This window comes from Parus major, chromosome 10 (genome assembly GCF_001522545.3).
Source record: "Parus major isolate Abel chromosome 10, Parus_major1.1, whole genome shotgun sequence".
NCBI lineage: Eukaryota > Metazoa > Chordata > Aves > Passeriformes > Paridae > Parus > Parus major.
In genome coordinates, this window is record NC_031779.1 from 12,151,954 (window position 1) to 12,174,376 (window position 22,423).

Sequence of the window (22,423 nt, forward strand, 5' to 3'; positions counted from 1 at the left end):
TTCCAATCCCCATTACTTTTGCAGGTCCTTATGGACGCTTTCAGGGCTGCGTGCTGGAGGCTGCAAACGCAGCCAGCCCCAGGAGAAAACACATCTGCTCCTGTCCTGACTCCTTTCTGCTGCTGCCCAAGGACTTTTGCTATCAAATTCAAAGGAATCACCCATAGTTGCAATATTATATGAATGTATTTGGAGAGCCTGGGTTTAGGGGCTGCTGGGCAGTGTGACAGGCACTCCCAGCACTGCCTGGGGCCAGCACAAACCCATGCAATGCAAACAAAATGTTCTAGCAGGAAAAATGGATATTTTCTGATGGGTGAGGCTGGCAGTTGGGTGGTACAGTGAACCTCTGCAGATTTCAAGAGATTTCACATAGGAAGAACGGACAAAACTTCTTCAGAGTCATTTCAAGTAAACTTTCTTCTTGGGGTAACAGCTGAGGGGTATTGCAGGGCTGCATGCCCCCAATTAGGGTATTTCCTGCGTCCCTTCTTTGGGATCCCCACATCCCTGGGAGTGCTGAAAACACATCCTCAGATATTTCATGGACAAACCACAACCTCCCATCTGCATTCCCAGTGGAGCCCAACTCTGCCCTGTGCCATGCCAGGGTCCCCCCTGGATTCCCATCCTCATGGTGGCACATGGGGTTTGTCCCAGCTGGGGACAGGTGTGCAAAGGTGCCTGTGGGAAACTCCTGCTTACATCCAAAACTGACAAGCTCAAAGTAAAGCAAATGGTGGGGTTTGGCCTCGTTGGAGGGTAGTCCTGCTCTGACTGGTCCTGCCCATCACGCTGTGCCTCGGGCAGGGGCCTCACTGGGCACTTTGGGTGAGGTCTGCCACATTTGGGGCGAGGGCTGCAGATGGCAGGCACAGTTTGTGAGCTCCCTGTGCTGCCCTGGGCCTGCTGGGCAGGATTGATTGCAGGGCTCAGGAAGTGGCATTAGCAGATGTTATTGATGTGCGACTGGCATTATCCACAGCACATGCTGTCGATGGAGAGAAAAAAACACAGATGGCATCATTTTTTAAAACTCCTCTGCCAAAATCTTTTAAAACAAAACTTGCCATTTCTGTTTGTATTGATCCTCCTTTCCTGATATTGATTTTTGCTCTTTGCCATCACTGATGAGAGGAGCAGGGATGAACAGGGAGCGGCCGCTGTCGCACCAGCACGCGGATGAAGGAAATCATCTTCAGCGATCTTGTGTTTGGTGGGGGTTTCTTGTTTTGTTTGGGGTTTGGATTTTGTTTTTGCTCTATTTAACATCGAAATAACAGGGCTGTTAGACTGGCTAGCAAGTCCCCAGATGCCCATAAGGAGAACTTGGTGCTGTATTTATGTGACAGCTGTACCATAAAAATGGATCAGGATATGCTTCAAGTCGAGAGCTTGGCTTGAGCAGAGTGACCTGACATGAGCTGGAGCTGAGGAAGGATTTCAGAAGCTGCTGAAATAATTACAGCTGTACCTGTACCAGAAGCATACTGTTTTGATGAGAACTTCCATATTTCAGTCCTCAGCTCCCTGAACAATGACATCTGGAATAGGGATCGAAAGGCCAAATCTCTCCCCCTTTTTTTTCTTAATGAGCAAACCCTCAAGATTGAAAAATAGGACAATCCAAGAAATGCAGATGCCTGGGAGCACCAGCATTAAATGCAGACTGTAAGGATTATGTATGTTTCCAGCACTATTACATTTGCAAGAACAGACTTTTGCTTGCAATGTATTCACACGAAGGTTTGTGTCAAACAGCAGATAATGGAAATCATCCAGGTTCCGATTACTTTGGTGGCAGCCTGCCTTGAATACAGCATTCAGTTCTGGGCCACCTCATTACTAGGAAAAAAACCAAATTGCAGACAATTCAAAGAGCAGCTAGAATGATTTTGGGGTTGAAAAGACTGATTTATGAGAAAAGATGATGAACTAAATATATATACCTTCACTGAGTAATGACTTGTGTTATGGTTACTGTGTTCAGGCAGACAGAAAAGAATTATTTTGTGTGTACAAAAATGTGATGCTAAGGAGAGCATGATAAAAATGACAGAAGAGAAAGTCTGAGCTAAGAAACAGCACAAAATCTCTGTGAAATAATCTCCTAAAAGGCATGGGAAAAGCTCCCATCTCCTTACTGACATTTTAAAAAAGACAGGGAAAATAGAGATGATACAGTTATTCATCCAATTTATCCAATAGCTTTTTCTATAGATCTCTAACCCCAAAATAAATAAAAAATAAAAAAGGGATTACTTTCTCGTATTCTCAGTATTCCTTAAAAATACAAACTGATACTTTCTTTTCAAAAGTATGATGAAGAAATCTGTTCAGACTATGTAACTCCCTGCGGGAGATCTGGATTTTGTAACCTTGGCAGTTCTCAGCACGCAACAAATACTCCCTTGCACAGGGTGCAACATTTCTAACCTAACCAGCCTGTGGGGTTTGGGGTTTATTTTGTTTATTGCACACTGCAGGACCCAGAGGATTCCCGTTCCAGGGATCACAGCCGTGCCAGGAGCGCAGTCAGTGCCAGAGCTGCCACCACCACCTCTCCCAGCCGGTCTCACAGGACCCTCCCAAGGGAAGAGCCACAACAAAAAACAAACCCTGCCACAACAAAAAACAAGCCCTGCATCCAACCTGCTGTTCTGGCACTGTCAGACAGCTCCCCACGTTTGGCAGCCGTGCAGGACTGCTGGCCTGGCCCCGGTGTGCAGGGGACATTCCGGCAGCGGGGACACCGATAACTGCGTGATGTTGACAAAGGGGACAAAATCCTTTTATCTGCTGTCTACAGAATGTGCGAGGTTGAGGAGAAAACGCATGGAGGGTGGATGAAGCATTTTAATCAGACCCATTTTCCATACAGAAATGCTATAGTTTGAGAAAAACTACTTTGGTCTGGCCCATCCGAATTCATTATTACCACTAACCCTGGAGGAGCTGCACAAAACACTGGATGCCGCATCCAGCTGAGAGTTTCATGAAGAAAATCTGCACTTTTAAAATCAGCTAATCATCAGAATAGTTAAGGAAGTAGTGCTTTCCTTTGGATCACAATGATGCCAGCACTTTGCACAGCAAAGGCTGTAAAAAAAGAAGCATGCAACATTAAGTGACATAAGTGAATGTGTCATTAAAGAACCAAAAGGCTATTTTTTTTCTAAATATGTCATTTAAAAAAATAAAGACGCCTCATTTAAACTCATCCAAAAGCTGTTAAACCAATTTAACACTTTGCTGTTTACTCCTGAAAGATGAGGAGAGCTTATCTTATCTCCTCATAGCACTGTTCAAAGCTAATCAGAATATATTAATGCATCTCTTTTCCACTGCAATAAACCAGTAAAATGAATGTAAAGATTTCCATGAACTCTGTTTCCCAAAGACCTATTCCTTTCCTTGTCCAAAATGAATATAGTGGCTAAGAATCTGGAAGGGAGGAAGGGACAGAGAAGCACTGGATGACACAGGCTCATGGAAATATTCGTGGAAATGAACTACATAAAATCTTAATGGGAAATCAATGGTAGCTGAAAACTAGCTTTAAAATGACTCAGGCCATCCCAAGTAGGGAAGCTTTCCAAAATCTAACCATCATCAGGCTAGGGAAAAATTCTCTCTCCCTCCTCCCCAAAATTAACCCTATTTGCTAAAGGGAAAAATAGCAGCCCAATAATAAAACCATCAGTTATCTGCTAGCAGTGCAGGTTGCCTCCTCCTGCAGAGCTCTGGATCAAGGGCAGTGGTGAAAGGCTTTGATGTACAGCACACATCAGGACTTGGCTTTATTTTGTTTGCTCTCCCTGCTTACAGGGGGAGAAGTAAACCCAGCACGTTTCCATCCTTGGCTTTCCCTGTGCAAGAGGCTGGGAGTGAGAAAATTTCAGGAAGGACAGGAGAGACTAGAAAATTCTGAGAGATAAATACAAATGAGGAACAGGAAAAAGAATGGACAGCAGAGTGCAAAGGATCTGGAGATTTGCTTGAGGCATATGGTTGGAAAATTGCTTTCTTTTTCTCAGCACCAAACAGATATAAAAAAAAAGAGAGTGAAAAGCACAGACATGGTTTACCAAGGGTCAACAGATTTATGGTTAGCTTTAAATTAGTGCAACTTCACTGTGAGGTTTAGTTTTGGGTGTATTCGGGATGGGGAATAAGCATATGAATTATTCTGGTAGAGTGGTAGTAAATAATCTGGCAGTCTCAGACCAATTTCTGTGGTGCCATATCTCATAAAGTCTGATAAATCCAGCATGTGCAGCTGCTGAGGACTTTTGGCAGTAGAAAAAAGCCTATATGGCAGTAAGTATCTATATACCAGAGAATCACTGACCATGTACCAGCCCTGGCAACTTGCTTTTGTGGTGCTGAGATTTTGTTACTGCCTCAATCTCCTGTGTTTTGGATGAGAAATGAGAATAGTACTGGGGAGAGCAGAGCAACTATGGATGAGCTTGCTGGACTGTGTCTGACTGAATTCCCCAGGCTGATAGCAGAGTGCTTCATGTCTGGATCTCTCATTTATGAGTTCATCACATTTAGAGCAAGTCCAGCAGGTCCAGAAATGTTGGGGTTTGTTGCTAACTGGCCTCTCAAAGTTCCCTTTCCTATCCCATTGCAGTGTTTTGAACACCCTGAAAGAAAAAGTGATGAAGATGATCTCCTACTTACTAGTTTTGGGAAATTTTATATATTCCACATATATTTCTTTCCAGCTAAAATATCTCTCTCCACTTCATTACTCCCTTAGCTTAAATGTCTTAACTAAACTCTGTCCTTTTATTCCTTAATATTTGTGCATGAGATTCAGCTTTACATGCAAAACATCCCACAACCTTTTACTCTGAAGCGTAAATATGATCCTTTTCATTACAAAGTTGATAATTATTATTGACAAAATAGTATTGGAAAGAAAACCTGTTGCCATGTTAGACAGCAACTAAATCTACCTCTGCAGCTGAAAGGGTGACTCTTTTGTAGTGCCCACTACTAGAAATTAAAAACAGAATTGTAAAAACATTGCTGTGGATAATTTCAGCCCAGAAATACTGAGCAGCTTTTATGAATGTTCCTGTTTTCACTTTCTGGCAGAACTGTATCCCTCTTCACCAGGAAGAGGGGGGTTTAACATGTTTAGGAAGCTTGGAGAGCTGTCTGAAAGCAGTCAATCAGTCTGCACTGTGATAGTCTGGGTCTGACTCTATTTTGTTTAAAAAGCAGAGGTAAATATCACCCTAGGACATAAAAAGAATTGAGACAGAATTCTGCCCATGGAAGGCCAGCTGTCAGTTATCCAAAACATATTAAATACTGGCAAATGAGTCTCCAAAATCACCTCCAATCAATTTTCTCCTTATTTCCTTTTTCTCCAGCCACACACAATTTTATTCCATCAGGGCACCCAGAGTGAGAAGAAGGTCTCTGTTCCCTGAACACCACCACCATGAGGTTGGTTAGACCAGCCCCAAAGTCAAACAAAAAGCCACCAGGAGCAGACCTTGTGTGGGACTCACTGCTGGTGGAAGCTGGGTGTCTTGGGCCGCCCTGAATCCTGCACCACTCTGCAGCAGAGCAAACCCACATTTCTTTTGTGGTTTTTATTCAGAATCCATTCAGAATCCAGCCCTACAGACCTCCCTCACAGTCAGCTCGAACCATCCTGGCCTCCAGGGAGATGTGATCCCTGCACCAGTGTGCTGCCACTTGCCTTTGAATCGACAAGGAGGAAAGCCACCTCCCAAAAACTAACCTAACTCTCCTCATATGGGCAAACCAACAGGATTATTCTGCCTGCAGTGCAACATACAGCTGAGGCTTTATTTGCTGAGTGCATTTGAGATGTGCCATCCTCCCCAGGGCTGCTGGTTGCTGTGCATATGAGGATGGTGGTGGCTTTTGCCAGGGCACTTTGGTTTTAGCAGCAGGGGTTGTCAGTTCAGCATTTGCTGGATATTTCCCTTTGCTGAGGAGAACTCCTCCGTTTCCTCCTTTCCCTTACAGCTATTGCTGTGCCCCTCCATGGTGCTCTTAGCACCAGGTAAGCTGTGCCAGCACATCCTATTTTTACACACTGGGAAATGGGAAGCCTGTAATGAAATAGGGGCTGGGGGGAGAGCGGTGCAGGGGGTGGTGCACAGTGCTCTCCGTGCAGGTGAGTACATAAAACAGCGCTGTGTGCAACATCCCTGGGCCCTGCCAGATTCTGGCAGCCTTTCCTTCTGGTTACAACTCAAGCATTAGTGCAGTCTGCAGAGACTTGTACACTTTTGCTTTGGGCTGCTTGACTGAAATATCTGCCTCTGCATCCTGAGCCTTGCAGAGCAGTCAGCATCAGATGGGGTTTTTTAGGCAGCTGTTCTGGGAAAGAGCTCTGTAGTGCTGATGCCACTGACTCCACATGATACAGATATGCTTATTTCCCTGACACTGGGTCCTAACAGTTGTCTGATGTACAGAAAGTTGTTCTTTCAAGCTGCACACTTGATGAAGGCAATAGCCAAAGGACCAGGGGACTTATGGCCCCGGCCAGAGAAAATTACCATCCTGCATGGAGAATCATGCTGGAAGAGAAATCTGAGATGCCTGATGGCCTGCTGATGGGCATCATCTGCAGCTCCCTCCCATTACTGCACATCAGCTGTTAGAGGCAATGAGAAATCATCTCAAATTTGTGGGCAACCAGAAATCTGACTGAGGATATTCTGGCACTTGTGAGGGCTTTGCTGCCTTTCACTAGGCAGGCAAAGGGCCCCTGCTGGAGCATTAGGGTCAGCCAGACTATTTACCTGCTTCTATAATGTCCATTGCTACATGAAAGGTGGCAAAGTTGGGGTATAGAAATCCCCCTGGCTTTTGGTTGGTGGATTTTTTTTTTCCCTCTGGCCCTGTCCTTTTTTACCCTCAGCAGAGGGGAAAAAACACACCCTGTAGAATATCATTCCCCAAGAAAATCCAAATTGCCTGAAGCCACAGTTTAGCTGCTTGTGAAGGTCTGAGAACCTGTGTGAGACAAGTCCTTCAGGGAAGTAAGAAATGCCCATCCCATGGGTTTGTCTGCAGGCTGAGCTTCCCCAGCTGCAACTGGGGCAGAGTTGGGGAGTTATGGATATGGATACGTGTTATGTGGGCAGCAGGAGAGAAAGAGAGAAGAGGAGAAGGGTGGCAATATATCTGGCCAGAGCCAGTGAGATATTTGGAGGCTCAGTGCCTGGGTAAATCAGCCCCAGGGGCTCTACAGCAAGAATAACAAAGGCAATTTATCTTAAATTTATCCACTTAACACTTGTGCTTTCCCCTCTGACGATGGGAACAGGTGACAGGGAAAGCACCTGCAGTTTTCAACTGGAAATATTTGCAAAACCTTCTCTGACCTGGGCAGAGCAGCTGAGACAAGAATGTACAGTGTGGTTCAGGTTTCTGCTTTTACAGCCTGCATTTGCCCACTCTGAAGGTTGGACCTTGTGCTGGGTTAGGGCTGTTGTGCGCCTTCACCTTCCCTCATCAGTGCTCAACAGCCTGTGAAGAGGAAAAGGCTTTGTTTTAGTGGGAGCAGGTGTTTGATTACCTTGCCTCTCTCTTTTTATATTAAACTTATCCCTGGTTCACCTCTCTAGGAGGGATAAACTCATGTTTGCAAAAGTGGCGAGGGAAATCATTTGAAAGGCACCATCAGAGGTCGGCTGCCTGCTCTGATGGCTTGATGAAATAAAAGAGCAAATGAGCAAAGGAAAAGCATTCAAAGTATTTCTGCCTGCAGAGCATGGCTCAGAGCAGTGCTGCAGGGCTGTCTGCCTCTGCTCCAGGGGGCTGCCTGAGCCTGCACACGTGTAGATTTACAAAGAAAATGGGACAAATTCAGCCCTCTTCCCCATCCAGCCCCAGTGCTGTGTCCCTGCTCGGAGGCTGGGCTGGTGGCAGGTGCTCTCCTCCCCTTGGACAAAGGAGCTGTGGCATCCCCTCACAGGGCAGCATCCAAGGACAGCAGAGGCATCCCTGAAGGGAACATAAGCTCTGTCACTGCCCAGGCCAGGCTGCAATCAGGCAGCAGTGCCATGGCCAGGCACTGCAGCTGTGTCCTTGGCACTTGAGCTGTCCCTGGCCTGAGCACCGGGCTGATGGTGCCAGCACCAAAGGGATGGTGGGCTGGGAACAGCAACTCACTCAGGATGGACACATGGGCCAGCACTTTTGAATGTGGAGACAGAACCAGGGGGATCGTGCCTGGTTTCAGGGCACCCCATGTGAACCTCCCTCCACTGGACTCAGGCCCCATTAAGGGAAGGAGCAGAGAAGGGATAACTGATTTACATCTTTGTTTCCAGGTGCAATTGGAGGCAGCCATGTCTGGGTGAATAGAAGCCCACTGCTCTGCTCCATCTGCCAGGCTCCCTGCCACAGTGTCTGTGTGTTTGCTCAGGCGTGGCTGGGGAATTACCCACCTCATGTCACGGCAGATTGCCTTTTTGCCTTCTCACCACTCCATTCCCCTCCTGAATATCTTGGACCTCTGCCTCCAGTGGCTCAAATGCAGGTGCTGGATTAGAGCCAGGGAGAGCCAGGGACAGAGAATAAATAAATTCTTGGGTGTCTTTGGATGAAGATGAGGTTGGGAGGAATTCGAGTTAGCTCTTCCAGAGTTTTAAGATACCAGGACAGCACTGGGATCAAAAAAGCCATAGTTCCCCTTGGCACAATGTTGGAGGTTGTTATCTAGAGACTGGTCCAGAGTACAGACTCATGGCCAAACTGGAAACGTTTGCCTGTTGGAAACATCTGCTGTTCTCCTCTGCTTCTCATACACTTTGCCAAAATATATTTCTTGTACTTTTGCAGCTCAGAACAGCTTGTTATGAGGCTTAATTCATGATGTGTAATCTTGTGACACACTGCAGCCTGATGAGGTAGGACATGCAGATGAAGAAGGAGTGTAAATGCACCAGAAAGAGTGCAGTGCCCAGCTTGGAAGCTGTACAAGTACCTTCAAAAGCATTATCTAGATAATAAGATAAAAGATCTTTCAACAAATGTAGCTCACAATTGAATGTCCTGCTGAAATTTCTAAGGTTCCTTTGACCTCTTGATGTGAAAAAGAGTGTATTACCCTGGTATCTAAGCTCCTCACTCCATGTGTGGACATCAAAATGTCCTCAAGATCTCTGCACTTAGATGCCCTTCAAACCACAATTCTCCCCTCAGAATCGTGTGCCTCCCCTGTCCTGGCTAAATGCTACAGCTCCATCCAGCTCTTCACTTTAGGTATATCCTCAAGTGTTTTTCTGAATCAGCGCAGCCTGCAGTGCCAGGAAGGGTGGGGATGCTCTCACTTCACCCCAGCTCTCTGGAGTTCTCCAGGTTGCCCACGCCAGAGGAAGAGAGAGATTCAACCCACCCTTTTCAGTCTGTTTTGCTCTGATAGTGCCATGGTGTCTCCTCTATCAGGAAAAGGAACACAAAACAACTCAGCAGGACACAGTGTTTGGACAGAACAAGTGTCCCCCATCCAAATGAATCTGGGACTAGGTGCAGATCTTCAGGTCTTTCAGCCAAAGGGGTGTGGATACTCCAAAGACTCATTTCTTACTGATTTTTGTGATTGATTGTACTTAAAGATCAAATACATTATCATTACAGTCATACTTTATATGAAACATGAGTATAAAAATACTTTATAAAGGGCTAATGAACAATTAACAGTTGTTTCAAGAAATGGATAATCAAATGTTATGGATTGCTATATAGTCTGGCAGGTCAATATGCTGCTTATGAGCATAGCTGATTGCTGCCAATAACACCTTGATTGATGTGATTTTGCCCAGCTTTAACACAAGATGTTTGTGTTAAATCTGTGTGTGCAGCAGCCATTAACCCCCTCTCCACTGTTCTAGAAACAGAACCCCCCCAGAGCATGTCCAGGATTAATGGGTTATGATATGAACATAAGGCTGTGGGCTGTCGAGTAACACATTTGTAGCTCCAGAACTTGATTATAGATGAGCAGAAAGGAGTAGAGACAGATGAATGCAGACTGCAAACAACAAAAAACATCTGCTGACTGCACAGGAAGGCAACAAGTGCCAGAACTGTACATCCAGAAATCCACAAGCTGTGGGGCTTTTTAATGTGTGCTGGGGGGCTTGGGGAGGATCCTAGAGATTCTTTTAAGGTTTAGTGGCATGTTTAGCTGTCTATCCTACTGTTTTTAACTTACAGCTCACAGAGCAGGTCATCCAACTACCCCAGATGGGGCTGTGCAAGAGAAATTGCTCCTTCATGATCTCAGCCGTGCTACTGTACAATCAATTCTGCTTTTAAGTAGTAGAGAAGCTCACTGGGGTTGCCAGTTCTGATTACAGCATGAAACATCTAACCTTGTTTTACAAAATGATGTCTCTTGCAGGCTGAGATTTACTTGGGCCGATTTACTTGGTGCTGGGTGCTGAAACCTTCCCGGAGGCACAGAGACAAAAACACAGCTGATGTGAGAGCAGCAGGGGCTCACTCCACAACTGTCCTGAAATGCAGCCCCTCGTGCTGAGTGTTGTACAGAACATGGACACAGATGCTGCTGCTTCGTCCTTGGAGCCTTGGGGAAGCACTGGAGTGAGTGGCAGCCGAGGCATTTCACACCTCAGTGAGCACATCCTCCCCAGGTATTTCTGATGGCCTTGTGTTTGCTGACAGGTTTGTGGCACCGTGCTCACTCCGGTTCAGAATTACACTCTGCCTAGCAGAAGAACAGACCTCGTTTTCCTGCTTTTACATTGGTTTTCTAATCAGTGTAAACTTCAATGATCCTCTGCTTTTATATCAGGAATAGCACTGAGAAAATCAGATTTAAGAGGAGAGAGCCATCCAGTGCAGCTATTGTAGGAAGGCAAAGATAGACAGAGACATTTTTGACTCCTGATTCTGGATTGGGCCAAAGGCCAAATGTGCCACCAGAACAGAGTGAAACAACCATCAGGCTGTTTAAATAGCTTTGGTTTGTAAAAGCTGCTAGAGACTTATGATACCCTTGGTTTTCTCATCACCATGTGCATCCTCCTCCAAAACAGGAGTAGAACTGCTGTCTGAGTGATGTACAAGCTGACCATATGAGCTGGTTTAAAGCTTCTTCCATTTTGCCTGTCTAAAGCCCATCCATATCAGTCCAGGCTCAGAGAGACACTAACACGAGCCTCACTCTGTCCCAAAGAACGTCAAAGGAAAGATTCACTGTTTTCAGGTCTCTGAGTCAATTTTTTCTGTCTGCTCTCGTTTATTCTTCCACCTGCTGAGTGTTTGATGATTGATCAGTGTGGTAGAACATGCAAATATTAACATCATTCCCCAGAAATGCTGACAGATGTGTATTTTGTCAGTAGGTGCAGAAATCAGGAGATGCTGCTGGCACCCAGAGACTGTCCCTGGGGCCAGCATGAACCCCCTCGTGTCTGTGACCTTCAGAGGCAGCAGGAGCAGCTTCCCCTCCCTTTGTGTTTATTTGCTGAAAGGACAGCCCACAGGGAAAGGACAAGGCCGGGGGGAGCTGGAATTGGCTGCATTCCTGACAGCATTTCAAAGTATCTTGAGCATTCAGGAGAAAATGCTTTGCAGCAAATGAATACCCCTCAGGTGCTTGTGGAGAAAAAACCCCATTCCAAGCTATACTTGTGCACAACAGCAGTGGCCAAGTCATTACTGGGGTTTTTTCTAGATCTTTTTAAATAGTGATCTCATCCATGATCGTTTTGCTGTGGACACTCGGGGTTTGTCCTCTTCTTTCACATGAATATAGGCAGGAATGGGATAGGAAAGGAAACCTTCTCACTTGTGCTGCTGATACAAAAGTTTCCACATCCCTGCTATGCCAGCATGTCCATGGGAAGCTTCTGCCTTCCTCATCCCTGCAGCTGTGTGCCAAGTCAAGGGCACATGGCTGTGGTGGGCTCCCACCCTCACTCCATTCCAGGACATCTTCCCAACTGGCTGAAGCCTATCTAACAAAGGAAGGTGATAAATTAACCTTTTTAATTCATCAGTGCCTCCTGGATGGGCTGTGCAGCCTGGAAAGAGCAAGGTGCCTGCCATGCTTGTCCTGGACAATGAAAGGAATAAATCAATTCGTATCTGAAAGTGGGAACTTCTGAGTTGATGGATGGCACTCGGTGAATATTAAACTCCCTTTCTTGTGGATGGATGTTCTGCAACCAGGCAAATTCTGTCCTTTCACACTTCAGGTGAGGGTGCTGCAGCAAGCTATGGCAGCTGCTGAGGTCTGGAAGAGAGAACATCTGCCTGAGGCAAGTTTCTGTAGCACTTGTAGAAGCAGCAATCTCTGCTTTAAGAGAAGCTTCAATACAACTTAAGGCTGAAATCAGTAACTCTTAAAGATCTGAAAATAGCTGCCCTTCAGCAGGGATGTTGTTAGAGGGTTTATTTATCTATCCCTTGAAATTCATAAAAAAGGAAATAAACTTAGTCTGTTGGATCCACCTAACAGCTCACATGATGCAGGTTCTCATTTTGTGTTTCCCAGGAGATCAGGTTCCCATCCTCCTCCTCTTTTCCCATGACAAGTGTTAATATCAGCTTTTATCTTTTAATAAAATAGCTTGGGAATTCCTGCACAGTTTTTAAATAGAGCATGTGATTTGCTTCACCCCCTCAGCTTACACTTTCCTTCTCAGTCGTGAAGAGAACAGGTTCTTCTCCAGGCAAGGATGATCCATGTGCCTGCCTGGTCCAAAGGGCTGCAGGACCATGTGTGAAGCAAGGGGTGTCCCAAAGACACTGAGGGATTAACTACTTTTTCCTAAAAACTGGCATGGGTTGGAAGCAGAAAACACAAAACCACCATGACGGAGGCAAGAAAGTAAAGGTGAATGATGGAAAGGAGGTTGGACCTCCTCAGAGGTTTCTTAGTCTAAGAGCTGCCCACAGCAGAGGCAACTCCAGCAAAACTACTCCAACAAAAATTCCTCAGGCTATGTCCTAAAAAACCTCCCTGGGCAATCAGTGCCAGTAGTCCAGTACCCAAATATCCAGAAAGCTTTCCAGAAATTTTCTCACCTCAGAGCACATTGCACAGTCTCTCCTCCAGAAGCATCAGGCATTAGAGCTGAGGACTCAGCCTTTCAAGTATAAAATTGAAAAAAAGTCTTAAATATCATCATATTATACACTCCATGCAGCTGGCATGGAAAGGCTCTGGGAAGGATGGAGCATTTATAGTTTCCACAGAAAGAACTTAAAGGAGATGAAGACAAGCATTAACTTCTAAAATAAGGGCTGTTATTTGAAATAAGTTTCATTATCTGTTGCTGCTGGCCTGAGTTGTGTCAGTCAGGGGGATTTGTGGGCTTCTAATCTGAGCTGCTCTGCTTGTTATTACCCAGCCAGTACCAAAGGACTCTCCTGCCACTTGTGAAATGGCAAAGGCTCATTCCTGTTGTTATTTCCTTTCCAAGCCTCCCAGAGCCTTTGGGACTCCAGGAAGGCCTGACCCAAAGACAGATGGGGTCCGAGGAAAGTTTTCCAGCAAAGAGAAAATCCCTGTGGAGAAAGATAGCACAGCTTCACCTCCTCCAGAGCAGCAGGGTTTTGTGGCCAGTGGTGACACAACTGGAGAGCACCAGGACAGGGCTGGACTTTCTATACTCAGAAACTGTACTTTCCAATTTACTTTCACTTCTGTATATTTTCAGTGTAGGAGAAGAATTAGAGAGGAAAAAGTGCTGTCCCAAGCTCTGAGTTCTTTAGTTTCCCTGTTTGTGTCACTCTGGGAAAAAAGGGACTTTTTTCAGCTGTGGAGAGCAGTGAGGACACTTTCACAAGACAGTACTAATGATACCCCAAGAATTTCTGTTTAAGTTTTGTTACTTATTGTGGTCGAATGTCCTTTGTTATAATCACCTCAGGATCTGTGTCTCATCAGAGAGACAGGGACAATGACTTTGTGCATTCATTCCCTTCTTCCCAGGCAGTTCCCAACACACCACGGACTGCAACTCTTGTCAGACTTTGGAATTCATAATGCATTGAATTGTAACACATTTTCCAGAGGCTCATTTCTAGCACTTACTCAGCTGAGAGATTCTTATTCTACAATACATTGGTAGGAACATAAGAGAAAAGAAATAGAGTTTCAAGAGACAGAATCAACTCCCTTGCTTTTGTTTCTGTCCTGAAAATGTGCAATAACATAACTGGTGCAACAGCTTGCATGTTTTAAAGTACTTGCCATGCAACAGATCTTCACTGAGTTTTTGCTGAGTTGTTTCTAAGTGGACTTGTTATTCTGAGTACCAAAGGTTGTTTTATTACCATGTAGAATTTGGGCAGTCATCAATGTCTGATCTGTGTTTCAATACTACACATTTGTTTTCACTGACATCTGATTCTTCCAGTGGAATAGATTTGACTTGTTTAAACTTTCTGTACACTATAGAGTTTCATAGCTTATCAGGTGGTACTTGTAAGGATCTTAAGCAGAAAAATCTATTACTATAGTACACTACAGGAAGTTTCCACCTAACACCAGAGCAGAATATTTTTATTTTTTTTTCCAAACCAAATAATTTGGATTATTCCACTATGCCCTCAGCCTATCTGGGTTATTTTATTTCTGTCTAGAATATCATCACTGGCTGGTGTTTTTCAAGTGATTTTGAAAGATCTCTGTGTGGTTTCACAGGTGCTGGCTTTATACTGTCAGCTGAGCATTACAACAACCTAATCCTATCCCACAGAGCCTCTGTTGCTTCATGGAAAGGACTGAATATTTGGAGCTGATGCTGTTTGGATTCTTAGATCTTCACTGTCTGTTTAAAGAAGTCCTATTATTCCATTGACTTATTCCATCATCGTGGTGCTGGAAGCCCTCAAAAATATGAATGCTCATTTTGAGATTGTGAGATTAGGAATTTAAGGCTAGAAGGATTTTGCAGGTCACACAGAGCTCTTACTGCAATGGTCTGACAGAGCCCTTTCCACAAACTGTGTCAGGGCACTGCTATTTCCTCAGCTGTAAAATGCAAATCATTGCATAAGGATGTTTGAGCACACACATCTGGACCAGAGTTAACTCCAGATGTACAGACATCACCAGAAACCAAACTTCCTTCCACACATTTGGGTATGGAGAACTGGCTTAGGCACATACCTGCCACAAGATGAAGACATAAGAAGGAAATTTCCTAATTTATTATTCTCTTGTTTAAAGGAAAACTGGAACCACTTCATTGTAAAAGTCTGCACAGTTCAACTTTCCCTCCACTGCCTTCCTTCTCAGCCTTAACGCAGAGGAGGATCTGAGAAGCATATGCTTCTTTATTAGCAGAAGAGACAGGCTAAATGGGGATATGATTCATGCTTCAATTTATGCTTTCTCTTCCTGTATTGTCAATGGCTAATGAGAGGTAATTACAACAGCTCACAGGGGGAGGCACTTTTGGAAGGAGAGAGAAGAACTAGAGAAGGTGTAAGCAAGGTTGGATTTACTGTTCAGAGGCTTTTTGTTCCACTGCTGATCTGTTCATGACTTTCCAAAGTTGCTTCTGTCAGAGCTTGAGATAATTTCCAAAAGTTAGACATTGCTGGCGTCTGTCAATACCTGTGACACCCTGGCCATTGCTCAGGACCAGTCAGGAATGGCAGCTGAGCTCCACTGAGTTCTCACATCTGCCTTATTTTCAGGTGAGCTCTCTGCTTTGTGGCAGAGGCAGAACATTTTTGTGCTCCCTACAGATGGTCTCAGCCAAATTACCTGGTCACAGCTCACCAGAGGCACAAAATTACATCTATAGATGAAAGTCCTGCACCTCTTGTTTTCAGAGAAGAGCCACACTGGGTACCTGAAAAATCTTGGAAGCCAACAGCTATTTCCCAGCATTAGCCTCTGAATTTCATTGCATTACACTTTTCCTGGTTTAATAACATTTATTATTAAAAGGCTTTTGTTGAGAATGGAGGCTGGGTTCAGTACATGTCTATGAGGCAGACTGAAATCACTTGCCAAGAGTCATTAGAGAAGAGTGCTGACTGAGATGATTTTTCATCATTTATTATTCATTTTACCCAGGGACCTCCCTATGCAGGAGCTGAGGATCCCCAATCAAGAGTAGCCCCAGTGCAGAACTTTTCCAAGCAACACAGTTTAGGACTTCAGGCAGCTCATGGGAGCACTGGTCTGTGAAATCTCAGAATTCATCAGCTCCCTATGCCAGTATCACTCCTCTCTCCTTGGCTGAGAAAGGAGGCAATAAGTGCCAGATTCCCCAAATCCCTCACTGCAGTGCAATCTTGCATTCAGTTATGTAAAAGAGCTGAGCTAAAGGATACTGCCATGTCTCTTGGTTGTTTCTGGCAATTTAAATGATGAAACATCATCACTGCAGAAGCAAAAATGTACATGACAAGTCACAGTCAGCTTGCAGCTCTGGACAGTTCATACATCCAGGCTGTGATACCTCACCCTGGGAAAAGCTGCAACTCCACGTTGTGCTACAGCTGCACAAAGGGTTGGTGTCTCCTTTGACATGGGGCAAGCCAAGCTCTAGCCTGAAAGGTCATGGGTAAACTGACAACTGTAAAGAACAACTATTGATCAGTGATAAAAATAGCTTATTGATTAAAAATTTCTTCCTTAGAATCAAAGGTAATATTTTGGCGTAGCGTGTCACACGGATCCCACAGGACTCCCCTTTAACTCTCTTCAGCCTAAATCTTTTGCCACCATGGCAATGCACAAAAAGCATGGCCAGTTGCATTGATGGATTCAGTCTAATTATCTCCTTGTATTTCTTTGTCTCTCTGGCTCCATCTGTCGTCTCCTGCCTCAGAGTTAAATTCCCAGGTCTGGGACGTGGACATTGGGGCTGTGCCTGATGCTTCACAGCAGGAAGCTCAGGCATTGGAGAGATATGAATAATAATAAATAAATGGAAGGTGAAATACAACTTTCATCCAGTATAGTCCAGCACAGCAAGATTGGGCTCCCAGGGAATGGCAGTATATTTGTTTTCCAGATCGTTAGCTAATGCAAAGGAAAGTGAGAACATTTATTAGCCTCCCTCAGAATCACCTTTAGGAAGAATGAATATTCATGGCTATAAATAAGACTGTTTCAATTAAGTCTGCACATAAAAATGCTCCATGGTGTCACAGAAGGCTGTGCTATTCAAAAAGAAGTGCCTAGATGAAAGTATTTAAGGCTGTATTTGAGGACAAATTCACTTGTGAACACTCATTTCCAATGTTTCACAGTTAATCACTGGAAGTTATGATGTTTTCATCTTATCTGAATGTCAGCCCACAAGCTGAGATGCAGAAGAAACCTTGGGCTTGTTTTTTTTCCTACCTGCTAATGGCAATCTGGTATCATAATTGCTTTCTTGTTCAACTTCAGATAATATATTGTGGTGGTGATAAGTTTTGTGTTTCCCTGAGTATCACTTGCAAAGAGCAGCCACAGTGCCGAGCTGCTCATCACAACCCTTGGAGAATATCACCCTGGAAGTGACACAGTGACCTCCCTCCCATCCTGCAAACAGACTGTCCCAACGCACCCCTCATTTATAAAAACACCCATTTTCAATACTGCCTTCAAAACTCTTTAGGAATCAACACTTTGTAAAGTCAAATCTCTCGAAACAGCCCCTCTGGACAAGTTCAGGCAAGAAAATGTATTTTAGGCAGTTGAAGACCAGTACAATGCATCTCCAGCTCAGAAAGTCACTGGTCTTGACCACCAAGATCTGGGGGAATGTGTTAGGAATGTACAGTAGTTGATAAGGTATCTTTGCCCTGTGCCTCTGGAGCCTGTTCCTGGCTGATCCCAGAGACAGCCAGGTAATGGGAACCATCATCAGAACCTGAACAGCTCCCCTGTAAATGGTATCATTTACTGAAAATGAAATAAAGAGAAAACAATGGTTCTAAAGCAATGTCTTTACCGTGGGAAAACGAAGGACAGGCAACAACTCCATAAATAGGATTTAGCTGGTGATAAATCTGTCCCATCCAATCTTTCCTGTCCTATTCATTGAGGGATGTTCAAACACTGCTCTTTTATGGCCATTCACCCCTCAAAGGACAGATGCATAGATTCCCCTCTCTTCTTCACACATGTGAATTTATTCTTTGTAGTAATACTCATACTATTAAGAAGAACTTCAGAGGAGTTTATTAAATACCACTGAAAAACATATGACACCAGCAATTATAGAGAATCAATGAAGATATCTGCTGGAGTCAATAACCTAAATTACTAACAAAAAAACCAGCCAGTATAAGCAGTTCATCTATACTTCTCTGGGATAAAAATCGGGCCCTGCATCTAAATATAGTATCAGAGGCAACAGCAAATGTCTAAAAATGCTGTAGCCAGTTGCAAAACTTCCATAACACAGAAAAAATGGCAATCTACTCTGAAATTACAAATTAAGTTCAGTTCATTCAATTTATCAAATTGAAGGAAAATCCATATCAAAACTGGAAACCATGACAGCTGTGTCACCCCAAGTAACAAACACAATGAGGCTTTGAGATGAGCACCTACTATTAAGCCAAAGAGAGTAATCTATGGGCAGTCATGGTTCAGACATCCTGATTAGCCTTAATTAAAATTCTGATGATCAGGTGGCTATGAAAGGAACAAAACTTTTAAAGAATTTAGACAAGTGCAAAAGGCTGGAGATAGGGTAATAATTAGGAATAATATCTCTTGTTAAATTTAGTTCCTTTAGCCTTGAAATTACCATGACAGTTTTCAAATTTAGTGGCAGTTTTCCAGTCCCTAAAAAGAGCTTAATTATATAGTTTAAGACTTTGGGAGAACTAATTCAGATAAAGCTACATGGGACCCATATCAACTCTATGGCATGCTTGAGTGGACTCAGATAAAGAAGGAATAGATACCCACTTGTTCAATAAGCTTGAGACATCACATACCTGAAAGGGGGTTTTTTGAGACACCATAAAAGTTTGAATAACTCTTTAACTTTCTCTTTTAATTAGTAACAATCACTCTTATTCAATTTGCCTTTCTACTTCTTGATTTCAGCTGGGACTGAAAGCACGACAGAGATAAAGCAGCCAAAACTCTGATACTAACAGAACTTCTTAATCACTGGAATTGGTCTATCTCTAGAGCCCAGGAAAGCCATCTAGAAAGATGAGCAAAATTCAGACCTGAGAAGTATTCCTCTGAGTTGCAGAACACCTTGTAGAAATCATCACTGTATTCTATTAACTGCTGTTAGTTTAGGAGAAAATCTAAGACACTTAAGAAAATGTCAGCTCCAGAAGCTGAGTCAAATGGAAGAGATATTTCTTCTAATATGCAGTTCATGACAAAGCTCTTTTGGGTTTTCAGGGCCAGGGAACATCTTGAACAATGGATGGATCAGGAAGATGATGAATAGCCTGAAATGCTGATGAAGAACATTCTCTTCTCATTGACTCAAACTCAAGAAGATAGATGTTAATATTATTTTAAAGCCACCTTCATTGGATTCTACCTTCTCTATGCAATCCACTTATATGATCTCATTGTCAGGTTAACTGAACACTTTACAGATTTAAAGGCATTTATTCTCCCAAGAGCCCCATGAAGGAGGAAAATACAGTTGTCCCATTATATGGGTTTGGAGCTGTGGCACAGAGGTGCAGCGTCACACACGGTGAGGCAGGGAATTAAACACAGCTTTCCTAAATCCCAGGCTGTCACCCTAACTACTGTTCCTGCACATTTTACAGCAAAATGAGTGGTTAAACTTGAGTCCCTGCTCTGGGTTTCCTCCTACCTACATTAATCTCTGAGCACCTTAGCAAACCTGAAAGAGTGCTACATCAACAGGATGGAGAGGGTCAGTAGAAGAAGTGTCCCATTTATTACAGCTTCTTGATCATGACTGAATGGATCACATGCCTTAGGATCCACTGGCAAAAGGTAAATAGTTCCCAGAGGTAATCTTTCAGCTGCTAAGAATGGGATACAATACCTTACAAGAGTACAAATGAGCTGTCAGAGATGATAAAAGCAGGTACAGCCTGGACTCGATGCGCAGGAAAGGATCATATTTCAGAAGTTCAAAAAGGGTTCAAATTAAAAACAAGCAAACAAAAAAAACCCCAAAACCAAACAAACAAACAAACAAAAAAATAAAAAAAAACAAAACAAAACCCAAAAACTCCAAAAAGGACAACAACAAATAACCCAATATTGGCCCTGTGCAGCAAGAACAGCAAGAAACACCAAAGTCATTCTATACTGCTTGTAGGAGCCCTGGGGAGTCCGCAGCTGCCAACCACTGCAAAAAGGTTCCCTTAACTCAGTGGATCATGTTCCAGAAATTATAATTATTCAAGAGAATCCATTCTGTCTCCCACCAGCCCCTCAAGCTTTGAACCTTGTGAGTTTCTGTGCCTATGGACGTTGGAAAGGGGCAAACATTTGCCCCTAAATATTCTCTGGACCCAATGGTCTAATGGGTGCCACTCCTGAGCATCTCCATGCTCTTTCTCACCTTAGGAAAATTGGAATGGGATTATCTTGGAGACTCTTATCAATCTCCAAGGTGACCAACTTCATTTACATCATTCCTGAAGGATATCTGTTCTGTACTGTGTGACTGCACATTCTCAGCTGATTTTCTTTCCCATTGTTTAAAGGTATCCAAACCAAGGGATGTGTTGTGCCCTTCTTCAGTGTTGAGTTAGAGCTCAGTCCTGGTGCAGCTGTTTTATGGAATTTTCTGTGCCTTTTCACCTTAGATTATTACAAGACTCTCACCTGCATAATATTCTTAGCTCTGAGCAGTTTTAAACTTGTTTAAAAACTAACTCCTCATCAGGGCTTAAATATAATTTTTCCTGATATGGATGTGCATCCACCATCTGGACCTTGGCACAACCACACACCCAAACATTTTAAGGGAACAGATCAAATGTGGAAGTATTGCCAACATGCTGCTGCACAAATAGTTCTGTCTTTCCTGCTGGATGATGCAAACATTTCACAAACACGTACGGCAATAGATCCTCTCTTCATGCTAGCTCTGTCAGGGCAGATTCATTTCATCATGCATGGAAATTGAAGAATTATTCCAGTTACATGCTCCTAATTGCCACCCCATTCCTCTCCTAGGTTTTCTCTTTCTGTGACCTTTTCTAAGTCAGATTTAAATTTGGGGTTATAAAGTCCTTAGAGAAAATTAAGATGGCCCAAACATCTCATTTACTGAGGTGAAATATCTTCATTAATCTCCAGCAACTTCTGCCATGTGATGCTGGAAAGCAAATGATGGGGTATTTTTGAGATGCGAGAAGTGAAGGAGGATGCAATGGAAATTATGAGTTTCTGTATCTCCTCTGACTGCAATAACCATATGGTTACCAGATTTAAAGCTTTTGAAATGTGGCATTGACCACTGAGGAACACAGAACCATGAGACCCAGGCAGGAGAGGATGTGAGCCAAGGAGGCACAGAGGTGACAATGTGGATCTTACAAGCTCTACAATCCAGGGAGGCCTTTAGAATAAATTCCCTTGTTGTCACCACATGGAGCAAACTGGGACTGGTTCTGCACATTGATTCTGCTGAAACCTTTGTCCAAGTAACATCATTTTAACAAAGGGTCCAAGATTTGTGAATGTACTACAGGAAATCCCACGTTGCTTGGGACAGCTGGTGTGGCAGCGTGTGACAGACTGGAGCCAACGTGCTGTTTTCCCACCTGGTAGTGTGTCCCATCTCCTTCTAGAAGACACCTGTGGCAAATTCACCCCTAACAGGAGACTTTTCTGCTCCCTGAAAGATGAAGGTCACAGTCTGTGTTGTTATTTGTGCTTAATAAAATCACTGAACTTTTTGCTCCTCCATTTTTATTGCAGAGCTTAACCTCCCTGTACCCCATATTTCCTCTCATAAACTAAGAAATTTTCATTTTTCTGTTCTGATACCTTCACTTTATTAAAAAAAATAAAAATCACAGTACCAAATTTCTCATGTGTTGTAATGGTAAAAAAATTTCAGTCAGAAATTGGTGCTTGATACAGAATACTGGGAGAGCAAGAACCCAGCCTGATCCAGCCTTTCTGTCACTACAGGGGTAAAGAGATTTCCCAGTTCTCTGTGCCATCACTAGGAAATAAAAGTAAAGGCTGAACTAAGTTTTAATGAATATGCATGGTCTAGATTTCTGCCAAACTGAAACAGTGTAGTCTGGGCTCATGATTAATTATGGGCACACCGAGAGACTTCTTGCCTGGGAACACAGAGGGAAACTAAAGCTAGAGCAGTTTAATTCTGAAAAAAGTGTTATAAGGATAGGATGTAGCTTCATTAAATATAGATGTTGATTCTCCTACTCTGCCACTATTTACCACAACACAGAAATCTCAGTCTTTTTCCAGTGTGGATAT

The 22,423-nt window shown here is 43.6% G+C and overlaps 1 long non-coding RNA gene across 1 annotated transcript; it reads left to right on the forward strand.

Annotated features, from left to right (window-relative positions):
• Positions 1 to 10,419: 10,419 nt before the first annotated feature.
• LOC107209099 lies at positions 10,420 to 22,000 on the forward strand. The gene is made up of 2 exons (XR_001523430.2): positions 10,420 to 10,667; positions 19,373 to 22,000. It is a non-coding gene; the product is annotated as an uncharacterized LOC107209099 (long non-coding RNA).
• Positions 22,001 to 22,423: the final 423 nt, after the last annotated feature.